The following is a 14683-nucleotide window of genomic DNA, read 5'->3' as shown; positions in this document are numbered from 1 at the left end:
AAATAGTATTTCTGAGAGTTGCTTTTACCCATAGATGATTTTTTTTCAACTGATTGTGGCCTATTATGATAAAGAAAGATAACTCAGTCATAACTCAGCCATAAAAATTAACAATCGGTACTTTATTAACAAAATGGCCACCGGGCAACTTCCGTATTACGGAAACTGCTATAACTTCAGTTCCGAGTGTGATATGATTATAATTTTGGTGTCCAGTCATATGTTTTTGGGGTCAAGGAATCCATATTTGTACTTTTTATTTCAGTGAAATCATTGGTTCATAAAGAAATCTAAGATGGCTGCCAATACTGGCCACCTATGTGGCAGATTCAGTCATGTCTTGTGCTCCATAATATATATTACAATACATTTTGATTCAATTTCTTGGTTTCCAAAGTCTGGTTATCCATTTAGTTGGTTTATCATGACACTAGCTCAATAGATCATCCCCTAAATCATGGATGAACAATAAATCCAAGATGGCTGCCGCTGAACGGCTCCTCGTCAGTTTTGCTTCGTCTACCAAACTACACAGGTTTATAAAATGTATCTGAATTCCCATTCAATATGATCCCCGGCTTTGGTTATGCTTTGGGAAAAATATGTTGTTCAAAAGGCACATAATCCTCAGTTACTAAGATCAAGATCAAGATCACTCTCTTCACTCTGAAAGTCTGAATAAAGTCCACAGGTATCCGAAGAAAGTTGTTCCATGGTGCTCTCCGAATTTTCCCCATCTCCTTGGTACTCTTCATCAACTTCAGATTCTTCTGCTCTTTCTTCTGCCCCACCGATACCTATAAAAAATGTGAATGGATATAGTCGGGATTCAAAACAGTAAATCATATAAAAATAACAAAATTACGATTGCATTTTGGACTTATCTACCTTGCTTTTCTCTTTCTCTACAGTGAACTTCACTGTCTTGTACATGTTTTCTGCTTGTATTCCTGTGTCTCTTCTTCCTTGAAGGCTGGCTTCTCTCTTCTACTGCATCTTCTAAATCTGCATCATACTCCGCGAGACCTGTAAGTGGAAGGTTACACATATTTAATCTGGATGAATGCACTGCCAGTGGGAATACATTGGAGGAACTTTATGACAGGAACGAAAAGCAATGATCAAAGTAATGATATATTTTTAGTATACTTACTTTGAATTTGTCTTTTCTTGCTCTTTTTCTTGGAGAGGCTTGGAGGGAGTTGCGGGCAGGTAAACCATATTGGCCTGATACCATCATCTGTATTTTCCCATCCTCTGTCAGTGATAGAAGGATACTCAATGTTTTGCTTGAGACACTGGTACCACACCCATGCCTGAAGGTCACTCCTCTTGAGGTGTTCATTGGTGCTACTCTCGTCTGGAAGGATGCTGGAACTAGATTTCACCTTTTGAGTGTTGTACGTTCGGATCCTTGTTTCAACAAAGCTTTATTGTTCACTTCCAGAATACATGCAGGTTCTGAAGAAGCATTTAGCACTGGTAGCATCTTGAAAAGATTGATTTGATCTGCCCAGCTGAGAGAGTAGATGGGATTTCTCTTGTTTCAACATCTTCTTCAATGGCTTGATTTTGCCGATGCGAAATGGGAATGATGTCGTGTCACATCCAGTAATGCTATGATATGCTGGGAGAGTTTGACACACTTCATCTCCAAAATGAGTCGTTAGTTTCTTGACACTGACGTACCGATGGTCAATCTTCATGAACCAGTCTTGTGGTGGTTTGCAGACAGAATAGGCATAGCTCAAGAGGATCAGTACATCTGTATCTGAAGCCTTAATCACAACCGGACCTTCGCACTTGCTTGCATGAAGAACAAGTCTGGTGTCAGCCTCATGATGGTTGCAGGATTCAAGTTGTTCAAACTTAGTTTGCGTGATCAACCATGTATTCTGTTCCTCTGTCACGGTGAGTGGAATTCTGAGTTTCGATCTGACTGAATCACTTTTGAAGTAAGTGACCATAAATTTAATCAGCTCAGTCTTGTTTTCAGCATTATGCAGAAATGCGTCCCAATCTTTGCCTCTGGGCATACTCTGCTCGGGGCTTGTGATGTGGGTTCTTCTACCAGAGATCCCTCGGCGTCGTTGGGTTAACTCCTTTGTAGTGGACGTACAGTAGGAATCAAATATGATCCCAAGCTGTTTTGGGTTTGACTGGCTTGGTGGCATGCAGAATTTCAATAGGGCATCAGTGTATTCTCCCCAAGTCTGTTGAGCCGGGATTGACTTTACAGCTGCCATTCCGTCAATCAGCCAGTTGCTTCTATTTGGCGGTTCCTCTGTAGTTGATGAAGATTCCTCAATAAGGTAGTTCCTCAGCGCTGCTTTAGAACCTTGTCGAATGTCTCGTTCTGGTGTGGCAAGGGCAAGTGGAATAGTTGTCAGGGGGTGTGAATGTGCCTCTTCAGGGGTAGTTGCCTTTCCTACCAACACACCAAATGCTTGTCGATCCTCCTTGAGAACGTTCACTGCCTTTGGATTTTTCTTGACCTTCTCCATGCCCGTTTTGATCTTGAGATTCACAATCCTGTCAAAAATGTTCATTCTGCCTTCTCCAGTAGCCTTGAGTCTAAGGTTAACAAAGTCTTGGAATTGTTTCTCTCCTGCTTCGGTTGATGACAACAATCCACTGACAATACCTTGGTTAATTTCCACTCCAGTTTTCATGTGACGCGCAGAACCAATCAGAAAAGGGTCAAAGTACTTATCCAATTGGATGACTAGGTTGCGAACCATGTTGTCATGCTGCCTCCGTGCCCCATATTGTTGTTTCCTTGTGAGTTGAAGAGGTCAGGATATGCAACCTTTCCTTCAATCTTCCTCTGAGCTTTGCCATTAAGTGACTCGTTTTTATGAACGCATCTGTTGTCTGCTTGCTGGTACTGTAACCGCCTTGCATTGGACCACCCCGGACTTTAACCTCTCTGTTGATTGTGGTCTCAGTGATCAAGTCCCCATGGATCGTAGAAAAGGGCTCGCCAGTCATCGACCCTCCGAATCCATTTTGCAACAGATCATCCCAGGCATCTTTGTGATTCACCTTCAGATTTTGGAGATTGACGTGTTGGAATGTCAGGTACCTAGCATAGTTGATGTGCCCGAAAGCAAAGCACTTTGGAAGAAGCGTTCTCTCTGCTGCCAGGTGTGTCGATGTGTCGACATGTGTCGATGTGTCGATTCCCAAACAAGTGGAAGTCGATGGCGTCACCAAATTTCTCAGTCAGTCGTTTTTTCAACATGCAGGTTTTTGAAATCGGAGGGTCCTCAAGTTCATTGTCTTCACTGATCTCCTTTATGTCCTCAATCAATTCTCTCAGGAAATACGCCTTTTGATCCTTGACTACCATGCGGTGAAACAGTTTGAAAAAGCTGTCCATAACCTCGGTAGCTAATCTATCCTTCTCTGCTGCATCCGCTGACAGCAACTTTCTATCATATGCATAGGTAAAATTGTCATAACAACTTTTATGATAGTACACATCAACTGCAAACATGTCATATGATGCTCCACTCAGAATAACATCGAGTCGCTTCGCTGCATCATGGAACTTATCTCCTTCATCTTTGATTTTCATGTCCTTTGAACGTTCTACTTTACTGACAGCATTCTTCTCGGAGCATCTACCAAGACCACCACTATTGTACGGTTTACTGTCATCTTTCGTATCCACGTTGCACACGAAACAGATTTGCTTTTTCTCAAGTGACCCCCTGCGTATCCTATACGCGGGAGCAGCAACTGGTTCATTCGACTCATGAATATTCTCTGAACTGGAAACGGGAAGTTTGCGAGACTGGGCTTCCTTTCGGGCAATTCTGTTCCGAAATGTGATTCTACAGTTCTCATGAATCTTGACATCATGGCCTGCACTAGATAGTCTCACAGCGGCTGATTGAAATTCAGCATATGGTGCCTGAGTACACAGACTCTTGTCAACTTTAACCCATCTTCCCGCTAATTCTTGAATAGACTGCAATCCCTCCTCAGTCATATTATAAGCTGACTCAACGTCCTTAATAGTTTCATTACAGAGGCAGCACAACGGTTTGTCGCCCCTTGCTAAACTCAAAATCGGCGTGGATGCCATTGTGCAACCCTTTTCTCCTGTGCCAAAAAAGTTTTGTCTTTATGTAGTAATTTTATGAGGATTCACTGTATCTGCTAAGCCAGGATTCATGGAATCATTTCTTTGCGTCCGCATTCATGGAATCATTTCTTTGCATCCGGATTCAAGGAATCTGAAATGGAAACCAAGAAATTGAATCAAAATGTATTGTAATATATATTTCACTGAAATAAAAAGTACAAATATGGATTCCTTGACCCCAAAAACATATGACTGGACACCAAAATTATAATCATATCACACTCGGAACTGAAGTTATAGCAGTTTCCGTAATACGGAAGTTGCCCGGCGGCCATTTTGTTAATAAAGTACCGATTGTTAATTTTTATGGCTGAGTTATGACTGAGTTATCTTTCTTTATCATAATAGGCCACAATCAGTTGAAAAAAAATCATCTATGGGTAAAAGCAACTCTCAGAAATACTATTTTAGCTATTCTGGTGGCCATCTTGGATTTGAGGCAAATTTCAGGGTGGCCCACAAGCTTATTCGACAGAGTATGATCAAAAGTATATAAATCCACTGAGAAAACCTTGACTGGAAAACGGCGCCATTTCTGCCTGGCATGGACCTGTCTATTAATGGGGAAATTTAATTTGAGAAACGAGCAAATTGAGTTACGAGCTCGGTCACAGAACGAATTAAACTCGTAAGTCAAGGTCTCACTGTATATATATATATATATATATATATATATATATATATATATATATGGGACAAACATCCAAACGCTTAACCACAAGGCTAACTGAACACCAACGTGCTGTAAGACAACAAGACAGGTTGTCATTGGTTGCGACACTCACACACACACACACACACACACACACACACACACACACACACACACACACACACACACACCAACACACATTCTCATGGAATCAGACCACGATCCTTGGCACAGGATCTTTGACAGTGAACCGCGAGATTGTCGAGGCCTGGTACTCTGATAAAAACTCCATCAACCGACACATCGACTTACACCCCACATACAAAGCACTACGCAATCAATTACAACTACAAAAACGGCAGGGTCATTTGAATGCAGGGAAGCTCTGTGATTGGCAAGACTTGGACCAATCCATCACGTGAACCGTCCCCGACGGAACTTAACGGTTAACACCACACTCAACGCCTCTGAGGAAGAGAACTAGTTTGTTCTTGAAACGTCAGGGTATTAATAAAGATTTTAAAATTATTCTACTGCTCAGTGTGCTATCATTTACAATATATATATATTATACATATATATTTAATGTATATCATGATATTTAAAAAGTTGTGGACAAGTTGTGATAAAACTTGGTGGATGAGTTGGGTAGGTGACATGAACAAACCGATTCGATTTTGGAGGTCTGAATCCATACCCGACCTATCAATGGCATACAAAACATAAACTGTTCGGCCTATGATCACGTAGACAACTATGGCTATATCTCGAGTGATGAGAGCTACTTGATTGTACAGTCAGTGGCTTCATGTAGTTCTGCAAAAGACCCCATTACATGAACCTCCTCCGCATATAGTCGTGCGCTATGCCTAGGGACTGTCCTGGTGTGACTTCCACAAGGATTATCACACCAATAAAAAATAATAATTGCATGTTTCACGATATAAAAAGGAGTCAAAGGGCTATTCCTCACTGCGAAAGGTTTAAAGCAAATGTTTTTTTGTCATATCATTTCAATTTCCTTCAATATACCCATAATTGTGTGTGTACACAGGAAGTTGAAAAGGTTTCCTGCCATATGGAAGACTGAGGGTTGATAGATTCCAATTATAATCTGAAATGTTCCAAAATGGAAAAACGTTTGCTGTTATGCGAAATACTGAGAGAGATGATAAATTCCATTTTTAAATTGAAATGTTCATTCTACAGGGAGTAATGATTATGTAGTTTATAGCTCATCTTCATCGACTCACTCTGTAGGTGGTCGGCTTTGCTATTATCTGCAGCAATATTTGCCGATGTATTTTAGATTGCACTGCTTGGCTTGATGTACCTTCCCCTTGAAAGACTCGTTATTAAAAGTAATGTCTGAGTCTCAGTCATTGGTATGCAGCATGTGGCTGCTGATTAGCATCAGTTGTAGCAGGGGTGTGGCTGTGTCGCTGATGCAGACCCCCCCCCCCCTCCCCCTGGAGGTTAGAGCAGGAAGCGATTCGTTCAAAGTGTCGGGGTTAACTCGCCCACTCTCCACGAAAAACACCGTTGGATCTTTAATGGCCACCAACTCATGCCGGCAGACGGGGCGCCTAATTTAATGGCCACCAGAGGGACGGAGCGCGCTGTGATGCCTCCCTCGTGTGTTGATACCGGATTATATATACTAGGGCATGCCCGTACTATATATATATCTAAAATTATATCCCCCCCCTCTATTTACATGAAATGGTTTGGTCCAAAGCGAACGGCTTGCGAGTACGGTGACAATCCCCCCCCCCCTCTATTTACATGAAATGGTTTGGTCCAAAGCGAACGGCTTGCGGAGTTTGGTAAAGAAATCGCCATAGCTCGGTAACTACTTGTCCGATTAATATGAAACCTTGAAAAGGCACATCCTCGGGTCCCCAGCAATATACCTGGCAAGTTTAAAGTATATCGGACCCGTGGTTGTCGAGAAACAGCGGTCACAGACACACAGACAAACACACACACACAGAGATTACTGGAATTATAGATAGATATATATATATATATGTCATGATCCCGGGCCAGCTTCCTGTTGTTGTAATTGTTGTTGTACTCTCGCGAGATTCAATAAAGCGGGAGTGAGGCTTTCCACGATCATGGCGTAGGGTTTCTGAATACGATCGCATCACCTCGCCAGGCCTGAGGGACACCAGAAACACCGGGATGACATTTTATAATCGCGTCCAGATTCCATCCCAGACCGAAGGGTGCATGGGTCGGTGCGCAGTGGCCAGGTAATACTGCAGGCCTAATGCCTGAGTTGACTGTGTCAAAAATGGTACGTGCTGCTTCCTTGCTTGACGTTCAGCATTTAGAAGGACAAGAATTTGGAGACTCCCCATATCCTGGCATCCATGGGGAGGAGGAAGTTCTTCCTTAGGAAATTCCCAGCTCAGTGCGGTGAGAAAGGCGGCACCATTGGTGTGGCGTCGCTGGTACCCAGAGTTCCCCAGGAAGTGACGGCACTTTCCCCAAGCTCAGCGGCTGTTTGTCTCAGTTAACAGTCCTGTGTTGTGTCTCATGTATTCGTCTGCATCTCCATGTGTGCGAAGTGTGTTTGTGTGTCAGCTCCACTACGAGCCTTAGATCCTGTAAAACAAGACCGATACTTTAACAACAGTGCACAGGGCTTGTTGATACTTTAGTTGAAGAGGATAGTATGACTTGGGTGGGGATACCAGTTCGCAAATAATATAATTCAGTCGAATGTCAGACATTGACAGCACGTTCTCTATATTTTCATTTCATACATTGTGTATGTACACAGGAAGTTACTGTGTACGGAACTTAACGGTTAACACCACACTCAACGCCTCTGAGGAAGAGAACTAGTTTGTTCTTGAAATGTCAGCGTATTAATACAACAACAACAACAACATGCATTTTAAGGCCATTTTCCCTGCAAGAGCGGGGGTTAGCCTTGCGGTCCCCATGACAATCTTCTCCATTTTGCCCTATTTTCTGCATCTCTCCTTGTTAACCCCCTTGCCCGCATTTCTTCTTCCACCATCTTTAGCCAAGTCTTTCTCGGTCTTCCCCGTCCTCTACTTCCTTCTACATTCATTTCCATCACTCTTCTCAACCAGTCACTTTCATCCTTCCTCAACACATGACCAAACCATCTCAACCTGTTCCTCTTCAAAGCATCCATCACAGGCTCTATTCCCATCATTTTTCGCAATTCATCATTTGTCTTCCTCTCTCTCAACGATACTCCGCACATCCATCGAACTATTCGCATTTCCACCCTTTCCAGCCTTCGTTGCTGCTCTACGTTTATTACCCATGTCTCGCTCCCATAAATCATAACACTTCTCACACATGCAGCATACACCTTTCCCTTCAGCTTCAACGACACTCCCCTCATCAGCACGCCACATGTCAGCGTATTAATAAAAAAATTTAAATTATTCTACTGCTCAGTGTGCTATCATTTACAATATATATATATTATACAGACTTGGCATTTAATATGGAATATTTTTTTTGTGGGGGTGAACTTACTTTTCAAGCTGTCTTAGAACCAAAAGTTCATTGGAATTATGTTGAAATTATTCTAGATTTTGTTAATGTGACCTTTAAAAGAAACAAAAACCACATTTGACATTTCGAAACAAATAAATTGATCCTTGAAAGTGATGTAAACTGATATCGAACTCAATTCACGGACAGTACTGTGTTAAACTTCTGTACGTTTTCCAGAAGTATCTCTTTATTTTGCACATTAGCCACTTTTTTTTTTAACAAAAACAAAAGTTAAATTACGACTGGGATTACGGACAGTAAAATTACAGTTCAGTCCTTCGTGAAACACCCACGAGCATTCAGGAGAGCACGTAAACGTTGAGGCATGCTGTTCACGAGATTTGCCATGGTTTGGACAGGAATCGCTTGCCATGCAGTGACAATAGCCTGCTGCAATTCACGCACAGAGGTCGGCTGCTGGTCCAAGTGGTTGATTTGACGCGTTAATTCTGCCCACAAGTTCTCTATCGGATTCATATCCGGGGATATGGCAGGCCACTCCATATGCTCTACACCACGGTCAGCAAGAAAGTGTTGGATCATGCGAGCACGATGAGGGCATGCATTGTCATCACGGAAGACAAAGTTTCCTCGAAAGGCTGCACGAGCAAATGGAAGCAATGTTTCTTCCAGAATGGCCCTGTGCTTGAACTGGTTCAGGTTTCCATTCAGAACAACCAGGTCAGTTTTGCCCCCTGCATGAAAAGCAGCCCAATCGGTCACCCCACCACCTCCAGCTTGGACTCTTGGCACTATACAATCTTTGTTGTAGGCTTCATGCACTTGTCTGCGCACTCGGACACGGCCATCATGACGATAGACCAGAAATCTAGACTCGTCACTGAAGATCACGTGATTCCAGTGTCCTGGCTGCCATTGACGGTGCTCTCTGGCCCACTGCAATCGGCGCTGGCGGTGTTGTCTGGTCAGGCGTGGCTTTCTCAGGGGACACCTGGCACGATAGCCTGCTTGAACCAGTCGTTGGTTGACTAGCCTTCTGGATACAGGCACATTTGTCAGTTGCTGCCACTCAGCCCTAAGCCGATTAGCTGACTTGGTACGGCCATTGCAGACTAACCGGTGCAGCTGGCGATCATCCCTCCTTGTGGTTCTGCGGGGACGTCCTGGCCTCGGTATTGGAGTAGGGACACCCCTCTGAGCATTTCGTTTCAGGATCCTTGACACCTGACCTTGAATGATGCCATACTGCCGAGCAATAGCACGCTGTTTCATGCCGTAATTTCGTAAAGCCACCACTCCATGACAAACACCATTGTCGAGTTGACGCACCATCTCCAGAGGAAGCGGCAATAACTTTTGGAGACGTGCAGCAGTTGTTTTCCACTAATACAGAACGCAACAACCCTTGTATACCCGACTGTGAAGCCAACCATCAAATGCACCTGTCCGTACATTTTGCCACGCCACCTGTGATATAATCCTGTTGTTGACTTCTTGCTGCGACAGACAATCAGTGACATGGTTCTTTAAACAAATAAATCACCAAAGTGTAAAAGAAACTCACTAGATTGATATACTGAGTAAAGGAAGTAAACCCAAGTCAAGAAAAAAAAATATATTCCATATTAAATGCCAAGTCTGTGCATATATATTTAATGTATATCATGATATTTAAAAAAGTTGTGGACAAGTTGTGATAAAACTTGGTGGAAGAGTTGGGTAGGTGACATGAACAAACCGATTCGATTTTGGAGGTCTGAATCCATACCCGACCTATCAATGGGATACAAAACATAAACTGCTGGGCCTATGATCATGTAGAAAACTATGGCTATATCTCGAGTGATGAGAGCTACTTGATTGTACAGTCAGTGGTTTCATGTAGTTCTGCAAAAGACCCCATTACATGAACCTCCTCCGCATATAGTCGTGCGCTATGCCTAGGGACTGTCCTGGTGTGACTTCCACAAGGATTATTTTTATCACACCAATAAAAAATAATAATTGCATGTTTCACGATATAAAAAGGAGTCAAAGGGCTATTCCTCACTGCGAAAGGTTTAAAGCAAATGTTTTTTTGTCATATCATTTCAATTTCCTTCAATATACCCATAATTGTGTGTGTACACAGGAAGTTGAAAAGGTTTCCTGCCATATGGAAGACTGAGGGTTGATAGATTCCAATTATAATCTGAAATCTTCCAAAATGGAAAAACATTTGCTGTTCTGATTTTAAAAAACTCCATACAAAGCACTACACTCAGTCCCTCAAGCTTTTGGGTCTCACTATTTGCCATGATCTTTCTTGGGAAAACCACATTTCCAAGCTGGCCTCCAAAGCCAGTCGTCGACTGGGCATCCTCCGTCGTGCGAAGTCCTTCCTTGGCACACCTGAGCTCCTCACCACATACAAGGCTTTCATCCACAGCTCAATGGAGTACTGCTCTCCCCTCTGGGCCGGTGCTCCTGCCTCACACCGAGGTCGGCTTCACGCTGTTGAAACTAAAGCTTTCCGAATCATTGGAATCTCCCGTGATGAAGCTAACTCTGAGGGCCTTTCACTCACTCACCGCAGGCAGGTTGGTGGTCTTTCTGTCTTCTACCGCCTCCTTTCCGGCCTTGCTCCCCCAGCTCTCTCAGTGCTCTGCCCCCAAATATTCCTGCAGGTCGCACAAGATCTGCCAGCAACCCTCTTATGGTTAAACTGCCAAAATCAAGACTCTCTGCTCACCTTCACTCCTTCATTCCCCTTTTCTCCCGCCTCTGGAACAAACTCCCCCACTCCCTTCAATCCCACTCCTCCCTCCAGGTCTTCAAAACAGCTGTTCACCGTCATCTCTTATCTCCCCCCATCCAAAACCCTGATCTTTTCTACCCCCGCTAATTCACCCCAGAACCACTTTTTTTGAAATTCCAACTTCTTTCCTGGAAGTCCTTGCAGTGTCCATATATTTTATACCTCTCTCACCACCCCCAAGCCTTCTCCCTCCCACATTTCTCCCGATGTCCCTGCTCTCAAATGTTGTGTTTGTGTCCTTCCCCCTCTCTCCCCATCTTGTCTACCGCTCCCCTTATTTTGTGTTTTCTGTGTCGGTTTGACTTTTTGTGTGATTAATGTTAGCTCTTTCAGGAGCATCGATCTTGTATACAAAAAAATAATAATAAATAAATGTACCATGAACGGGAGGAAGGGTATGACAACTGAAGACGAAATGAAATTGTGTTTCAGAAATTTCCGATTCTTGTTTCTCAGGTAGTGATCACATGTTGATCAAATACAAATGCTGACAGCTCGAAGTGGTCTTCGCACGCACCATGATATTTTGAATGAACATACGTTTTGATGTTGAATTTGGTTGTTCCAAGTTTTTTCAACCTCAAAGCACATGATCGTTGACAATATTTTGGTGGGTCAGGGATGCAAAGAAAACGATTTCTGAGTTATGTGGACAAATTCCTTGATTATTGGAACAGTTAAAGGCTTGGCACATTGGCATGTTGAACGCTAGAATAACGTACACGTCCCGCAATGAGTTGTGCACATGTGACGTCACACGAATTGAGGAAGTAGCTCATTTGCTCAACTGAAGTGAAAATAGTACAATCTTAAAAAACGATTATCCAACTTATTATTCTCCCAATTTTTTTTTGTGCTAATGGGTCAGGGGGATCATCCTCTAAAGTATCTCTATATATAAAGGAGGAGTGTCTGTCTGTGTGTGTATGTGTGTGTCTGTCTGGATGTCCGCTTAAAACTCAAGAACTACACATCGGAGAAAAGTTTTGAACACAGATTCGGAATCAGCATAAAATCCCGGTGGTTTTAGGCTACGTTTTATTTTAATATCAATGGTTTAAAAAAAACGCGCCAGCTGCAATTCCATGGTGTAGTTTGTGGCGGCCCAAGACGTTCGGGGTGTATTGCAATGGTTTGTCGGGTTTGGCTGTGGGTCCAGAATAGCTCCAATTTCCTTTTGTACTTCTACGTTTATTTTGATTCATCTGTTACAACGCCTTCCTTATCTACCTTATATCCCCCCGACGAGGCCTCTACATAATTTCATGCGGCAGAATTTCGTGCATTTTGAGTGAAAGAAGTGAGACGAAATTGAAGGAGGAAGAAGAGGCGCCATCATTCTGGAGGCCTTGATCGTGAGTGGAAATGGCGGGAATTGCGTTTGTATCGCAAAGTAAAGGATCTGCATTCATTTCTGAACTTGCATTGGTGGATTGTTATACATCTGCATTATTTTTCATAAAAAAACTTTATGTTGAACTTGAAGGCTCCAAGCACGGCCTATATATATAGCCCTCATTGAGGTAAAAATAAAAGTAAAAATCCTGCTATCGCTTGCCAAGCTAGCCGTTCCCCTCTACCCCTCCCCTCGCCTCCTCCCCCTCCCTCCTCTTCTCCCCTCTCCCCTCTCCTCTTCCCCCCTCCCTTCTCTTCCCCCCTCCCTCCTCTTCTCCCCTCCCCCCCTCTTCTCCCCTCCCCCCTCTTCTCCCCTCCCCCCTCTTCTCCGCTCCCCACCCACTCCTCCCCTCCCCCCCACTCCTCCCCCCCACCCTCTCCTCCCCTCCCCCCACCCTCTCCTCCCCTCCCCCCCACCCTCTCCTCCCCTCCCCCCCACCCTCCACCCCCTCCCCCCCACCCTCCACCCCCCTCCCCCCCACCCTCTCCTCCCCTCCCCCCCACCCTCTCCTCCCCTCCCCCCCACCCTCTCCTCCCCTCCCCCCACCCTCTCCTCCCCTCCCCCCCACCCTCTCCTCCCCTCCCCCCCACCCTCTCCTCCCCTCCCCCCCACCCTCTCCTCCCCTCCCCCCCACCCTCTCCCCCCTCCCCCCCACCCTCTCCTCCCCTCCCCCCCATTCCCCTCCCCTCCCCTCCCCCCCATTCCCCTCCCCTCCCCTCCCCCCCATTCCCCTCCCCTCCCCTCCCCCCCATTCCCCTCTCCTCCCCTCCGTTCCCCTCTCCTCCCCTTCCTCCTCCCCTTCCTCCTCCCCTCCCTTCCCCCCTCCCTCCTCTTCTCCCCTCTCCTCCCCCCTCCTCTCCTCCCCCTCCTCCCCCTTCCTCCTCTTCTCCCCTCCCCCCCCTCTTCTCCCCTCCCCCCCTCTTCTCCCCTCCTCCCCCGTTCCCCTCCCCACCCTCTCCTCCCCTCCCCCCCGTTCCCCCCCCATTCCCCCTCCCCTCCCTTCCCCCGCCCGGCAATGCCGGGTACTTCCCATGGCCAGCTGTACGTGGGCTGCTCGAGGGTTGGAAAACCAAGCAATCTTTATGTCTTGGCACCAAGTAAGAAAACCAGAAATGTATACCAAGAGGTTTTGAGAAATTGAAAATTGACAAAACGTCATGGAGGAAATGTACTGTGATATTGCTCTAAAATATACATGTTCTTTTCATCATATATTTGTATTATTCTTATTCAACCCGGGTGAAGCCCCCCCCACCCCCCTTCCTTCCCCTCCCCTCCCCTCCCCTCTCCCCTCACCTCCCCTCCCCCTCCCCCTCCCCCTCACCTCCCCCCTCCCCCTCTCCCTCCCCCTCACCTCCCCCCTCCCCCTCCCCCCTCCCCCCCACTCCCCCCTTCCCTCCCCCTCCCCTTCCCCTCCCCCTCCCCTCTCCTCCTCCCCCCCACCCCCTCCTCCTCATCCTCCCCCTCCCTCCTCTTCTCCCCTCTCCTCCCCCTCCCTCCTCTGCTCCCCTCCCCCCCTCTTCTCCCCTTCCCCCCTCTTCTCCCCTCCCCCCCTCTTCTCCCCTCCCCCCCTCTTCTCCCCTGCCCCCCTCTTCTCCCCTCCCCACCCTCTCCTCCCCTCCTCCCCCGTTCCCCTCCCCTCCCCATCCTCCTCCCCTCCCTTCCCCCGCCCGACAATGCCGGGTACTTCCCATGGCCAGCTGTACGTGGGCTGCTCGAGGGTTGGAAAACCAAGCAATCTTTATGTCTTGGCACCAAGTAAGAAAACCAGAAATGTTGTATACCAAGAGGTTTTGAGAAATTGAAAATTGACAAAACGTCATGTAGGAAATGTACTGTGATATTGCTCTAAAATATACATGTTCTTTTCATCATATATTTGTATTATTCTTATTCAACCCGGGCGAAGCCGGGTACCTCAGCTAGGGATCTCAGCAGATAAATTTTTTTTTGTGCTAATGGGTCAGGGGGATCATCCTCTAAAGTATAAAATATATATCTCTTCAAATAAAATTCCTCATTGTGTCCTTCCTTGTTACATACACGTCAGGTGGGTCGACAACAACCGTTGACTACCTGATGGTGCGTAGGCGAGATAGGGGGCACCTCCGGGACACAAAGGCGATCCCGGGGGAGGAGGCTGTTTCACAGCACCACTTGGTTGTCTGCGACATA

The 14683-nt window shown here is 45.6% G+C and overlaps 1 long non-coding RNA gene across 1 annotated transcript; it reads right to left on the bottom strand.

The window, feature by feature from the left end:
* Positions 1-357: 357 nt before the first annotated feature.
* LOC144894150 (uncharacterized) lies at positions 358-1882 on the bottom strand. Its single transcript, XR_013624861.1, has 3 exons — positions 1154-1882; positions 889-1026; positions 358-797 (listed from the first exon to the last, which is right to left on the bottom strand). It is a non-coding gene; the product is annotated as an uncharacterized LOC144894150 (long non-coding RNA).
* Positions 1883-14683: the final 12801 nt, after the last annotated feature.

This window comes from Myxine glutinosa, chromosome 10, assembly GCF_964187855.1.
Source record: "Myxine glutinosa chromosome 10, kmMyxGlut1.1, whole genome shotgun sequence".
In the NCBI taxonomy this organism is placed as follows: Eukaryota; Metazoa; Chordata; class Myxini; order Myxiniformes; family Myxinidae; genus Myxine; species Myxine glutinosa.
This window is presented reverse-complemented; position numbering and strand designations above follow the sequence as displayed.